The 13079-nt window shown below is 42.7% G+C and overlaps 1 protein-coding gene across 6 annotated transcripts in view; it reads left to right on the top strand.

Annotated features, from left to right (window-relative positions):
- Positions 1 to 13079, top strand: part of LOC118388986 (tensin-2-like) — an 83113-nt gene that overhangs the window by 22480 nt on the left and 47554 nt on the right. The gene's annotated exons all lie outside the window — the stretch shown is intronic.

The raw sequence follows: 13079 nt of genomic DNA, 5'->3' as shown, positions 1-13079 counted from the left end.
GTCATGCGAGCTACAGATGATCATGATGCACACACTTTGTCAGCTGTTCAAATAATGCACTGCTCTGTTGACAAATTAATTGAGGTAGAGATTACAGTGATATGTTACTCTATTATGTGATAATGGATGGATGGATTTTTTTGTGGGGGGTTTATAGAAGAGTCAAAAACATCACCTAGTTTTGGAGTTGGTTCCATTTTTCATACTTAAGTACTTTGTGCACTATGAATGTGGATTTCACCGTGCAATGACCTGCTTTCATGTATTATACAATACATTTTGATGTATTATTTAAGAAAAATACCAGGGCGACATATAAGTAGTAGCAGAGTGTCTTGGTTGGGTTGAAATTCGTTCATGTGGAATACTGTACCTTGGGCAGCATGTCAAAGACACGGACATGAGTGGATGTTATCGCGACCACTACAAGCGACACATCCTGTCCCTTGATTGCAAGCTCGAAGTGTATTTAAGGTTATATCGATTACGAGACAGAAATAGTTCTGTCAATACAGATACAGCTCTCCAGTGCTCGAGCTCAATAGCATAGGAGGTGAAGTGGATTGGTTTCATTTGAAAGGACAAATGTCACGGTGTTGAGCTTATTTGTAACAGTGTGGAGTCGTCACCGTCACAGAATTGTCACTGTCGTCTCTGCCACCGTTCCAGCTGCAGCCGCTGCGTGTACGCCTTGGGGTGTACACTGTGGTGGATGCTGCATGCACCATAGTGGGTTAATGGCTTAAGCTCTCTACCCGCTGAGTACGGAAGCAATAAAGGCAGAATGCGTGCATGCGCCGCGCGCACACACAAGTATGTGTGTTATATATTTACCTAGTGGTTTTTTTAATTTCCTGTGTAGCTGAGCTGGAAGATACAGACAACAATAGCTATCTAATGTTACAGGGATGGTAGGGTTTTTATTTTCTGTGCTGTGGCCATGTCAGTGCCTCTGGTAGCACTGAGGCTTATGGGGTTTTGTAGGGTTTCATTCATTTCCATGAATCCTGCATTGTAGCTTTTTTACCTGTGAAGTTGACTACGCGAGTTATGGGAATATCCAGAAGCATAAAAGGGTTAAAGAGTGACACGTTTGTGTGCAATGGTCTTGACATAGCACGGTCTGCACACTTTGTCATAGCCATTACGAGAAAGGCAAGTGGAGATCGGAGTTGACGGATGAACAAACAAACAAATGACCCGATGAGCGCTCAGAGTGGGGATCTAAAATGAGGAGGTCTATCAAAACAGCTTGCGAAATCTGTCTGCTCTCGATGGTTGGACGGACATTATCAGCTGTTGATCCCCCCTCCCCCAGTGCTCACTCACTAGCTCACTCCCTGTCTCGCTCTTTCTCTCTCCCCCTCTCATTTTCTCTCTCATTATTTCTCTCTGGCTAGACCCCGAGGTCTCCCCTCTACTTTTACCCAATCTTGCTCTCTTGCCTTCTCCCCCAAGCTTTCTCTCCCTCCCAGCTCTGTGTGCCCAGTTCCCTCTCCAATCTCTCTCCTCCCCCATGCCTCTTAATACCCCCCGACCTCTTGTGCATTATCTTAATCTCTGTCTTTTTGTCATCTCATTATAGTACTGTTTATTTGGGGCAAGGGTTGTGGGGGTAGGGGTACATGCCGGGCAAGACTGTGGTTAGTCTAAATTTTACTGTAGCCCCTGTACATAAGATCCTACGGGACAGGCGGACAGACAGACAGACAGACAGACAGACAGACAGGCGGAGATTAATACTTACTTAGCCACAGCAACACAGCTCCTAAATCTAGCCTGTGTTCTTGATGAAATGTTGGCGTTGTCTGAAACCAAAGTCTCTTTAACTCGTTAAGACATTGGTTAGAGAAGTGAAGATGCTTGAGAGGCTTACCAAGTGTCATTTTTCTGAACTGCTGTCATAAAGAATATTCTCAGCTCAATATTCTCAGGGTTTTGGCTGGTTATTCACTTCTTCCTCCTCTCTCTTCCCTCTCTCTTTTTACTTTGGCAACTGGAAGTTGTGTCGGTTCTGTCTTGGATGACAGTCAGAGTGTAACCTCTGACTCAAACAGTCAGAATTAGTTTTCTCCCACTGAATTCCCAGCCACTTTCTTGATTTTGCCCTTCGCCCTCCTCCTACTGAGAGACCTGATCCAAAAAAAGCACCACATAAAGTCACAGCCAATGACCATTATGAAAAACCCAATGGTCCATTTACCCCAAAAAAAGGGTCACTCAAATGTGACAGTGGAAATTCCTCCCTGACAGCCAAGGCATCTGGATCTGGGGGTAACAGTTCCTCTAGAGCTCAGGAAGGCAGTAGCAATTAGCCATCCCCTACATCTAGTTAGTTTGAAGCTTGGTGTCAATTCGAGCAACATGGCATTATCCTGAAAATGTCAGCGGTCTTACAGTGCAGTCGGAAAGTATTCAGACCCCTTCACTTTTTCACGTTACAGCCTTACATACGGACCACACTGCCCGCGTTGCAAAAATAAATGTACACATACATGTTATTCAATCATTGCACCCACACTGCTCGCGCGCGTCAACGAGCGTCTGCGTAGCCAGGCACTAAAATAGAACTTGGTTCTATTTGTGACGCTCGACACGCTGTAAGTCCTGCCTCTCCCATCTCCTCATTGGTTTTTAGGAGCATATACCCACGTGGATGATTGAAATGATGACACCTCAACTGTAGGGCTCTATAGGCTAGGATATTGAGAAGAGTGAGCAGCACTTTTCTCTCATACAATCACACACGTGCACAGGTTTGCTTCACGCTGTTCACAGCGTGGTAGCCAGTGCACCAGGGCCTGGCGCTTCACCACTCTTAGTTGTTGTGGAAATTTACCCACTATGTCTAGTTGGTTATAACACAGAACATATGTTTTGTGATAACTGCACTGTGATTGAAATTTTGTGGGGGGTTAAAATGTTTACTTAATTAGGGAAGCTGTGAAAATTCGCAGCTTTTTGTTAAAAATCGCGCAACATTTCAGCGCCCTGCTATTCATGCCAGGAATATAGTATATGCATATGATTAGTATGTGTGGATAGAAAACACTCAGACGTTTCTAAAACTGGTTAAATCACGGCTGTGACTATAACAGAACGTGCGTTTCATCGAAAAGTGCAGGAAAATCTGATCACTGAAAATGGAAAAAAATATCAATGCGCCACTTCCAAGGATTGTTAAAGGTGAACCGAATTAAATGAGGTCGAGGTTGCAATACCTACAGCTTCCACACGTTGTCTAGAGTCTTGTCATTTGCCAACTATTTGTTTCTTGGTCAAACAGACGCAAGGCAACGCATTTCTTCCGGTCTCTGACCGGATATTTTGGTTGAGATTTATACGGACAGCATTTCCAGACAGACACCTATAGAATTGACATCGCCTCGTTTTCAATTTTATCGCTTATTAATGTGTACTAATACCTAAAGTTGCATTACAAAAGTATTTTGAAGTGTTTTGTGAAAGTTTATCGTCGACTTTTTTAATTTTAAAAAATGACGTTACATTAGAAAACGCTATTTTTTTCCGTTGTTCACACAATGTTCATAGATCGATATCTACGCTATATATGGACCGATTTAATCTAAAAACGACCCAAAATTATGTTTATGGGACATCTAGGAGTGCCAAGAAAGAAGCTCGTCAAAGGTAATGAATGTTTTATATTTTATTTCTGCGTTTTGAGTAGCCCCCGGCTATCGCAAAATCTGTCGTTAGGTGACGTTGAGGTATTTTGGGGGATACATGCTATCAGATAATAGCTTCTCATGCTTTCGCCGAAATGCATTTTACAAATCTGACTTGGTGGATAGATTCACAACGAGTGTAGCTTTAATTCAGTACATTATATGTGCATTTTAATGAAAGTTTGAGTTTTATCAAAAACTATACGTGGCGCACTTGAAATTTCCGCTGATTTATGTTCCCACCTCGGAACCACGGCCCCAACAAGTTAATTGTTAAGAATCTAAAAAAATATATATATATATTTTTTTTTTTTTTTATGTTCACACTCCTAATCTCTACCATCACTTTTATAATGGCATCTTGGCGCATGGTTAGTTGATGTCTCTCAGTAGAACACATAGAAATGTAAATGATGAAATATATGTTTTTTAATTACATTTACATTTAAGCAGACATTTAGCAGACGCTCTTATCCAGAGCGACTTATATCTCTCATTCTATTACATTTCCATTTATCTCATAGTGTTTCATTTCTCTCTTATACAGTGGGGCAAAAAAGTATTTAGTCAGCCACCAATTGTGCAAGTTATCCCACTTAAAAAGATGAGAGGCCTGTAATTTTCATTATAGGTACACTTCAACTATGACAGAAAAAATGACAAAAGAAATCCAGAAAATCACATTGTAGGATTTTTTATGAATTTATTTGCAAATTATGGTGGAAAATAAGTATTTGGTCAATAACAAAAGTTTATCTCAATACTTTGTTATATACCCTTTGTTGGCAATGACGGGTCAAACGTTTTCTGTAAGTCTTCACAAGGTTTTCACACACTGTTCACACACTGTTGCTGGTATTTTGGCCCATTCCTCCATGCAGATCTCCTCTAGAGCAGTGATGTTTTGGGGCTGTTGCTGGGCTACACGGACTTTCAACTCCCTCCAAAGATTTTCTATGGGGTTGAGATCTGGAGACTGGCGAGGCCACTCCAGGACCTTGAAATGCTTCTTACGAAGCCACTCCAGGACCTTGAAATGCTTCTTACGAAGCCACTCCTTCATTGCCCGGGCGGTGTGTTTGGTATCATTGTCATGCTGAAAGACCCAGCCACGTTTCATCTTCAATGCCCTTGCTGAGGGTAGGCTTTGTTACTTTGGTCCCAGCTCTCTCCAGGTCATTCACTATGCCCCCCCGTATGGTTCTGGGATTTTTGCTCACCGTTCTTGTGATCATTTTGACCCCACGGGGTGAGATCTTGCGTGGAGCCCCAAATCGAGGGAGATTATCAGTGGTCTCGTATGTCTTCCATTTCCTAATAATTGCTCCCACAGTTGATTTCTTCAAACCAAGCTGCTTACCTATTGCAGATTGTCTTCCCAGCCTGGTGCAGGTCTACAATTTTGTTTCTGGTGTCCTTTGACAGCTCTTTGGTCTTGGCAATAGTGGAGTTTGGAGTGTGACTGTTTGAGGTTGTGGACAGGTGTCTTTTATACTGATAACAAGTTCAAACCGGTGCAATTAATACAGGTAACGAGTGGAGGACAGAGGAGCCTCTTGAAGAAGTTGTTACAGGTCTGTGAGAGCCAGAAATCTTGCTTGTTTGTAGGTGACCAAATACCTATTTTCCACCATAATTTGCAAATTCATTTTTTTTCTCATTTTGTCTGTCATAGTTGAAGTGTACCTATGATGAAAATTACAGGCCTCTCATATTTTTAAGTGGGAGTACTTGCACAATTGGTGGCTGACTAAATACTTTTTTACCCCATTGTATCATGTTCAACCCCCACACACCCTCTCTTCCCTTTTTTTCTCTCGTCTTTGACTTTCTCACTTTCCCGACCTCTCTCTATCGCTCTCATCTTCCGTTCATCTCTGTTTCTCTCTTTTCATCCTGGAGAAGTGGAGTGGGTGAAGTGCTGTGGCTAGGGCTGTTAGTGTCTAATGATGGTGTTTGAAAGAGCTGCAGCGGCTCCCTCAGCCCAGCAGTAAACAATCGGGCACAGTCCTCTCTCCTCTTTTTCTGGCTGCCGTTTTACGATCCCGTATAACCTATTGTGTATTTTTCTTTGCGTTATTTTGTACATAATGTTTCTACCACCGTGTCTTATGACCGAAAAGAGCTTCTAGATATTAGGACAGAGATTACTCACCCCATACTGGAGGAATACTTTTTCTTCAACTAGTCGGATGGGAAGGATTTACTTCAGACGCCCGACAAGGCCCTCATCCCCGTAATTCGCAGGAGAAAGAGACTGAGGTATCGTGGACCAAGATCTGGGTGCCTTGTTAGGATCCGTCGCAGGGAGGGTAATCTACCTTTACCATCAGTCCTATTCGCCATCGTACAGTCAACCGATAATAAAATAGACGGACTATGATCAAAAACTAAAGCAGGAAGCACCAGTGACTCGGTCAGTAAGAAAAGTGGTCAGATGAAGCAGATGCTAAGCTACAGGACTGTTTTGCTAGCACAGACTGGAATATGTTCCAGGATTCTTCTGATGACATTGAGGAGTACACCACATCAGTCACTGGCTTCATCAATAAGTGCATCGATGACGTCGTCCCCACAGTGACCGTATGTACAGTTGAAGTAGGAGGTTTACATACACCTTAGCCTAATACATTTAAACTTTTTCACTATTCCTGACATTTAATCCTTGTAAAAATTCCCTGTCTTAAGTCAGTTAGGATCACCACTTTATTTTAAGAATGTAAGAATAATAGTAGAGAATTATTTATTTCAGCTTTTATTTCTTTCATCACATTCCCAGTGGGTCAGAAGTTTACATACACTCAATTAGTATTTGGTAGAATTGCCTTTAAATTGTTTAACTTGGGTCAAACATTTTGGGTAGCCCTCCACAATATTCCCACAATAAGTTGGGTGAATTTTGGCCCGTTCCTCCTGACAGAACTGGTGTAACGGAGTCTGGTTTGTAAGCCTCCTTGCTCGCACTCGCTTTTTCAGTTCTGCCCACAACTCTTCTATAGGATTGAGGTCAGGGCTTTGTGATGGCCACTCCAATACCTTGTCTTTGTTGTCCTTAAGCCATTTTGCCACAACTTTGGAAGTATGCTTGGGGTCATTGTCCATTTGGAAGACCCATTTGCGACCAAGCTTTAACTTCCTGACTGATGTCTTGAGATGTTGCTTCTATATATCCACATAATTTCCCTGCCTCATGATGCCATCTATTTTGTGAAGTGCACCAGTCCCTCCTGCAGCAAAGCACCCCCACAACATGATGCTGCCACCCCCGTGCTTCACGGTTTGGATGGTATTCTTCGGCTTGCTAGCCTCCCCATTTTTCCTCCAAACATAACGATGGTTATTATGGCCAAACAGTTATATTTTTGTTTCATCAGACCAGAGGGCATTTCTCCAAAAAAGTATGATTTTTGTCCTCCTGTGCAGTGGCAAACTGTAGTCTGACTTTATTATGGTAGTTTTGGAGCAGTGGCTTCTTTCTTGCTTGGCGGCCTTTCAGGTTATGTCGATATAGGACTTGTTTTACTGTGGATATAGATATTTGTGTACCTGTTTCCTCCAGCATCTTCGCAAGGTCCTTTGCTGCTGTTCTGGGATTGATTTGCACTTTTCGGACCAAAGTACATTCATCTCTTGGAAACAGAACACATCTCCTTCCTGAGCGGTATGACGGCTGCGTGGTCCCATGGTGTTTATACTTGAGTACTATTGTTTTTACAGATGAACATGGTACCTTCAGTGTTTGAAAATTGCTCCCAAGGAGGAACCAGACTTGTGGAGGTCTACACTTTTTTTTCTGAGGTCTTGGCTGATTTCTTTTGATTTTCCCATGATGTCAAGCAAAGAGGCACTGAGTTTGAAGGTAGGCCTTGAAATACATTCACAGGTACACATCCAATTGACTCAAATGAGGTCAATTAGCCTATCATTAGCTTCTTTAAGCCATGACATTTTCTGGAATTTTCCAATCCGTTTAAAGGCACAGTCAACTTAGCATATGTAAAATTCTGACCCACTGGAATAGTGATTATAGTGACATATAAGTGAAAGAATCTGTAAACAATTGTTTTACCTGTCATGCACAAAGTACAGTGGGCTCTAAAATTACTGGCACCCCTGACTGGCAATGCACAAACAATACTTAAAAATATATAAACAATATAATTATGGAGATAAACTCAAAATACCAACATGTGAAAAATACCTTACTTTATTAATGTTTACATGGAACCCAACAAAAAAAAATATTGATTTAATTAAAAATCTATGTCCTCCACGTCAAGGTTTCATAATTAATGGCATCCTTAAATATTATTGTAAATAACATCTACCAAAATTAAACTAGGAATTAAATTCCACTTAAGTTTATCTAAATGTTAAGGAACTATATTGAGCCATTGCATCATTTCCTTTTCCACTAGGGTATAAAAATGGTGTAACACGAATGCAATATCCCTTTGTCATCCAACACCATGAAGAAAAAAGAACTGGCAATTCAGAAGGGACAGATGGTCGTAACCCTTGATAAATCTGGTAATGGCTACAAGAAGATCCACAAACGATTGCACTGTCAGGGCAAATATAAATAAATTCAAAAGATATGGAACAGTTGAAAACCTCACGGGTAGAGGACGCAAATGCATTTTGCCCCCCAGGATAGGGAGGAGGATGGTGAGAAGCAACAAAATCCACAAGAATCACTGTGAAAGAATTCCAGGCCTTGGTGGCCACCTCCACAACCACAGGCTCTTTGGAAGGGTTGCCAAAAGAAAGCCCTTAATGACCCCAAGACACAGACTCAAGCGCTTGGAGTTTGCCAAACGTAATTTAAATTATGATTGGAAGAAGGTGCTATGGTCAGAGGAGACCAAAATTGAACGATACAGCATCGGCATGTTTGGCATCGAAACAGATGCATACAAGGACAGGCACCTCATACTCACGGTGAAATATGGTGGTGGGTCAGTGATGTGTTGGGGCTGATTTAATTCCAGAGGTCCAGAGGCACTGGTTAAGATTGATGGCATAATGAATTCCACCAAGTATCAGGCAATTTTGGCTGACAATCTGGTTGCCTCTGCCAGAAGGCTGGGACTTGGCTGTAATGTGGACTTTCCAACAAGACAATGACCAAAAACATACCTCAAGATCCACACAGAAATGGTTCTGTGACAACAAAACCAATCTTCTGCCATGGCCATCTCAGTTGCCGGACCTCAATCCAATCTAAAACCTGTGGGCTGAGTTGAAGAGGGGAGTTGATAACAGCAATCCCAAGAATGTGAAGGATCTTGAAAGGATCTGCATAGAGGAATGGTCCAAAATCCCACCAAATGTGTTCCTTAACCTTGTCAAACATTACAGGAAAAGACTCCATGCTGTTATCCTTGCCAGAGGTGGTGGCACCAAGTACTAAATGAGGAGTGCCTATAATTATGAAACTTGATTTTGGTGAAATGTATTTTGGATTAAATAATTGTATGATTTTGGCGGGTTCCATTGAAACATTAATAAAGTACAGTATTTCTCACATGTTGGTATTTTGAATTTATCTCTATAATTATATTGTTGATACATTTTTTAAAAGTATTTGTGTATTGCCAGTAATTTTGGAGCCCACTGTAGATGTCCCAACCGACTTTCCAGAACTAATGTATGTTAACAAGAGATTTGTTGAGTCGTTGAAAAAGTAGTTTTAATGACTCCAACCTAAGTGTATGTAAACTTCTGACTTCAACTGTACAAACCCCAACCAGAAGCCATGGATTACAGGCAACATCCACACTGAGCTAAAGGGTAGAGCTTCTGCTTTCAAGGAGTGGGACTCTAACCCGGAAGCTTATATGAAATCCTGCTATGCCCTCCGATGAACCATCAAACAGGCAAAGCGTCAATACTGGACTAAGATTGAATCGTACTACACCGGCTCCGACGCTCGTCGGATGTGGCAGGGCTTGCAAACTACTATATGACTACATGACTACAAAGGGAAGCACAGCCGAGAGCTGCCCAGTGACACAAGCCTACCAGACGAGCTAAATTACTTATATGCTTGCTTCGAGACAAGTAACACTGAAGCATGCATGAGAGCATCAGCTGTTCCAGACGACTGTGTGATCACGCTCTCCGGTGCCGATGCGATTAAGACCTTTATACAGGTCAAAATTAACAAGGCCTCAGGGCCAGACAGATGACCAAGACATGTACTCCTCGCATGCGCTGACCAACTGGCAAGTATCTTCACTCACATTTTCAACCTGTCCGAGTCTGTAACACCAACATGTTCCAAGCAGACCACTATAGTCCCTGTGCCCAAGAACAATAAGGTAGCACTCACATCTGTAGCCATGAAGTGCTTTGAAAGGCTGGTCATGGCTCACATCAACATCACTACCCTACACCCACTCTAATACCGCCCCAACAGATCCACAGATGATGCAATCTCTAATGCACTCCACACTGTCCTTTCACACCTGGACAAAAGGAACACCTATGTGAGAATGCCATTCATTGACTAAAGCTCAGCATTCAACGCCATAATGCCATCAAAGCTCATCACTAAGCTAAGGACCCTGGGACTAAACACCTCCCTCTGCAACTGGATGCTGGAATTCCTGACGGGCCGCCCCCAGGTGGTAAGGATAGGTAACAACCCATCCGCCACGCTAATCCTCAACACGGGGGCCCCTCAGGGGTGTGTGCTCAGTCCCCTCCTGTACTCCCTGTTCACTCATGACTACATGGCCAGGCACGACTCCAACACCGTCATTAAGTTTGCCGATGACACGACTGTGGTAGGCCTGATCACCGACAATGACAGGACAGCCTATAGGGATGAAGTCAGATCAAGACAAAGGAGATGATTGTGGACTACAGGAAAAGGAGGACCGAGCACGCCCCCATTCTCATCGACGAGGCTGTGGAGGAACAGGTTGAGCTTCAAGTTCCTAGGTGTCCACATCATGCGGTCCCGGAGCGCCAAGTCTAGGTCCAAGAGGGTTCTAAACAGCTTCTACCCCCAAGCCATAGACTCCTGAACTTCTTATCCAATGGCTACCCAGACTATTTGCATTGCCCCCATATTTTACGCTGTTGCTATGCTCTGTTTATTATCTATGCAAAGTCACTTTAATAACTCTACCTACATGTACATATTACCTCAGTTACCTCGACTAACCAGTGCCCCTGCACATTGACTCTGGACCGGTACTCCCTGTATATAGCTTTGCTATTTTTATTTTACAGCTGCTCTTTAATTATTTGTTTTATTTCTTCTTTTTTTAGGTATTTTTTCTTAACTGCATTGTTGGTTAAGGGCTTGTATGTAAGCATTTCACTAAGGTCTACACCTGTTTTATTCGGTAGCATGTGACAAATAACATTTTTAGTTTATTTTAAGTTTTGGGTATGCTTGTAATTATTAAGGACTGGGGAGTTTTTTTCAGTGTAAAAAAAAAGAAACAGAATGGAGCTAAGCACAGGCAAAATCCTGGAGGAAAACGTGGTTGTCTGCATTCCACCAGACACTGGGAGATGAATTCAGCTTTCAACAGGACAATAACCTAAAACACAAGTCCAAATCAACCTTGGAGTTGCTTACCAAGAAGACAGTGAATGTACCTGAGTGGCCTGAGTTAGTTTGACTAAAATCTACTTGAAAGTCTATGGCAAGACCTGAAAGTGGTTGTCGAACAATGATCCAACAACCAATTTGACAACCAACCCGGGTGTGAAAAGCTCTGAGACTTACCCAGAAAGACTCACAGCTGTAATTGCTGCCAAAGGTTCTTCTACAAATTATTAACTCAGGAATGTGAATACTTACGTAAATACATTTCATTTTCAATAAATGTGCAAACATTAAAACGTGTTTTCACTTTGCCCTTATGGGGTATTGTGTGTAGATGGGTGAGAAAAATCCTCCATGTTGAATTCAGACTGTTACACAACAAAATGTGAAAACGTCAAGGAGTAAGAATACTTTCTGAAGGCAGTGTATAATGGATAAAATATGTTTTCCCCTCATCATTCTACAGACAATACCCCATAATGACAAAGCCCAAAATGGTTATTAAAAAGAAAAAGCTGAAATATTACATTTACAAAAGTATTCAGTCCTTTTACTCAGTACTTTGTTGAAGCACCTTTGGCAGCGATTACAGCCTCAAAGTATTATTGGGTATGACACTACAAGCTTGGCACACCTGTATTTGAGGAGTTTCTCCCATTCTTCTCTGCAGATCTTCTCACGTTCCCAAGTGGTACAGCAGTCTAAGCCACTGCATCTCCGTGCAAGATTTATCACTACAGTCCTTGGTTCGAATCCAGGCTGTATCACATCCGGCCGTGATTGGGAGTCCCATAGGGGCTCATACAATTGGCCCAGCGTTGTCGGAGTTTGGCTGGGGTAGGCCGTCATTGTAAATAAGAATTTGTTCTTAACTGACTTGCCTAGTTAAATAAAGATTAAATAAATAAAAAAATCCTCTGACAGGTTGGATGTGGAGTGTCGCTGCACAGCTTTCTTCAGGTCTCTCCAGAGATGCTCGATCGGGATCAAGTCCGGACATTCATAGACTTGTCCCAAAGGCACTCCTGCGTTGTCTTGGCTGTGTGCTTAGGGTCGTTGTCCTGTTGGAAGGTGAACCTTCGCCCCGGTCTGAGGTCCTGAGCACTCTGGAGCAGGTTTTCATCAAGGATCTCTCTGTACTTTGCTCTGTTCATCTTTCCCTCGATCCTGACAAGTCTCCCAGTCCCTGCCTCTGAAAAACATCTACACAGCATGATGCTGCTACCCATGCCTCCCTTGTATTAGATGGTGCCATGTTTCCTCCAGACATGACACTTGGCATTCAGGCCAAACAGTTCAATCTTGGTTTCATCAGAACAGAGAATGTCTCTTATGGTCTGAGAGTTTTTAGGTGCCGTTTTGGCAAACTCCAAGCGGGCTGTCCTGTGCCTTTTACTGAGGAGAGCCTTCTGTCTGGTCACTCTACGATACAGGCCTAATTGGTGGAGTGCTGCAGATATGGTTGTCCTTCTGGAAGGTTTTCCCATCTCCACATAGGAACTCTGGAGCTCTGTCAGAGTGACCATCAGGTTCTTGGTCACCTCCCTGACCAAGGCCCTTCTACCCCGATTGCTCAGTTTGGTCAGGCGGCCAGCTCTAGAAAGATACTTGGTGTTTCCAAACTTCTTCCCGTTAAGAATGATGGAGGCCACTGTGTTCTTGGGGACCGTCAATGCTGCAGAAATGTTTTGGTACCCTTCCCCAGATATGTGCCTCGACAAAATCCTGTCTTGGAGCGCTATGGACAAATCCCATTTTATTGGTCACAAACACATATTTAGCAGATGTTATTGCGGGTGTAGCGAAATGCTTATGTTCCTAGC

The sequence above is a fragment of the Oncorhynchus keta genome, chromosome 10, assembly GCF_023373465.1.
Source record: "Oncorhynchus keta strain PuntledgeMale-10-30-2019 chromosome 10, Oket_V2, whole genome shotgun sequence".
Taxonomy (NCBI): domain Eukaryota; kingdom Metazoa; phylum Chordata; class Actinopteri; order Salmoniformes; family Salmonidae; genus Oncorhynchus; species Oncorhynchus keta.
This window is presented reverse-complemented; position numbering and strand designations above follow the sequence as displayed.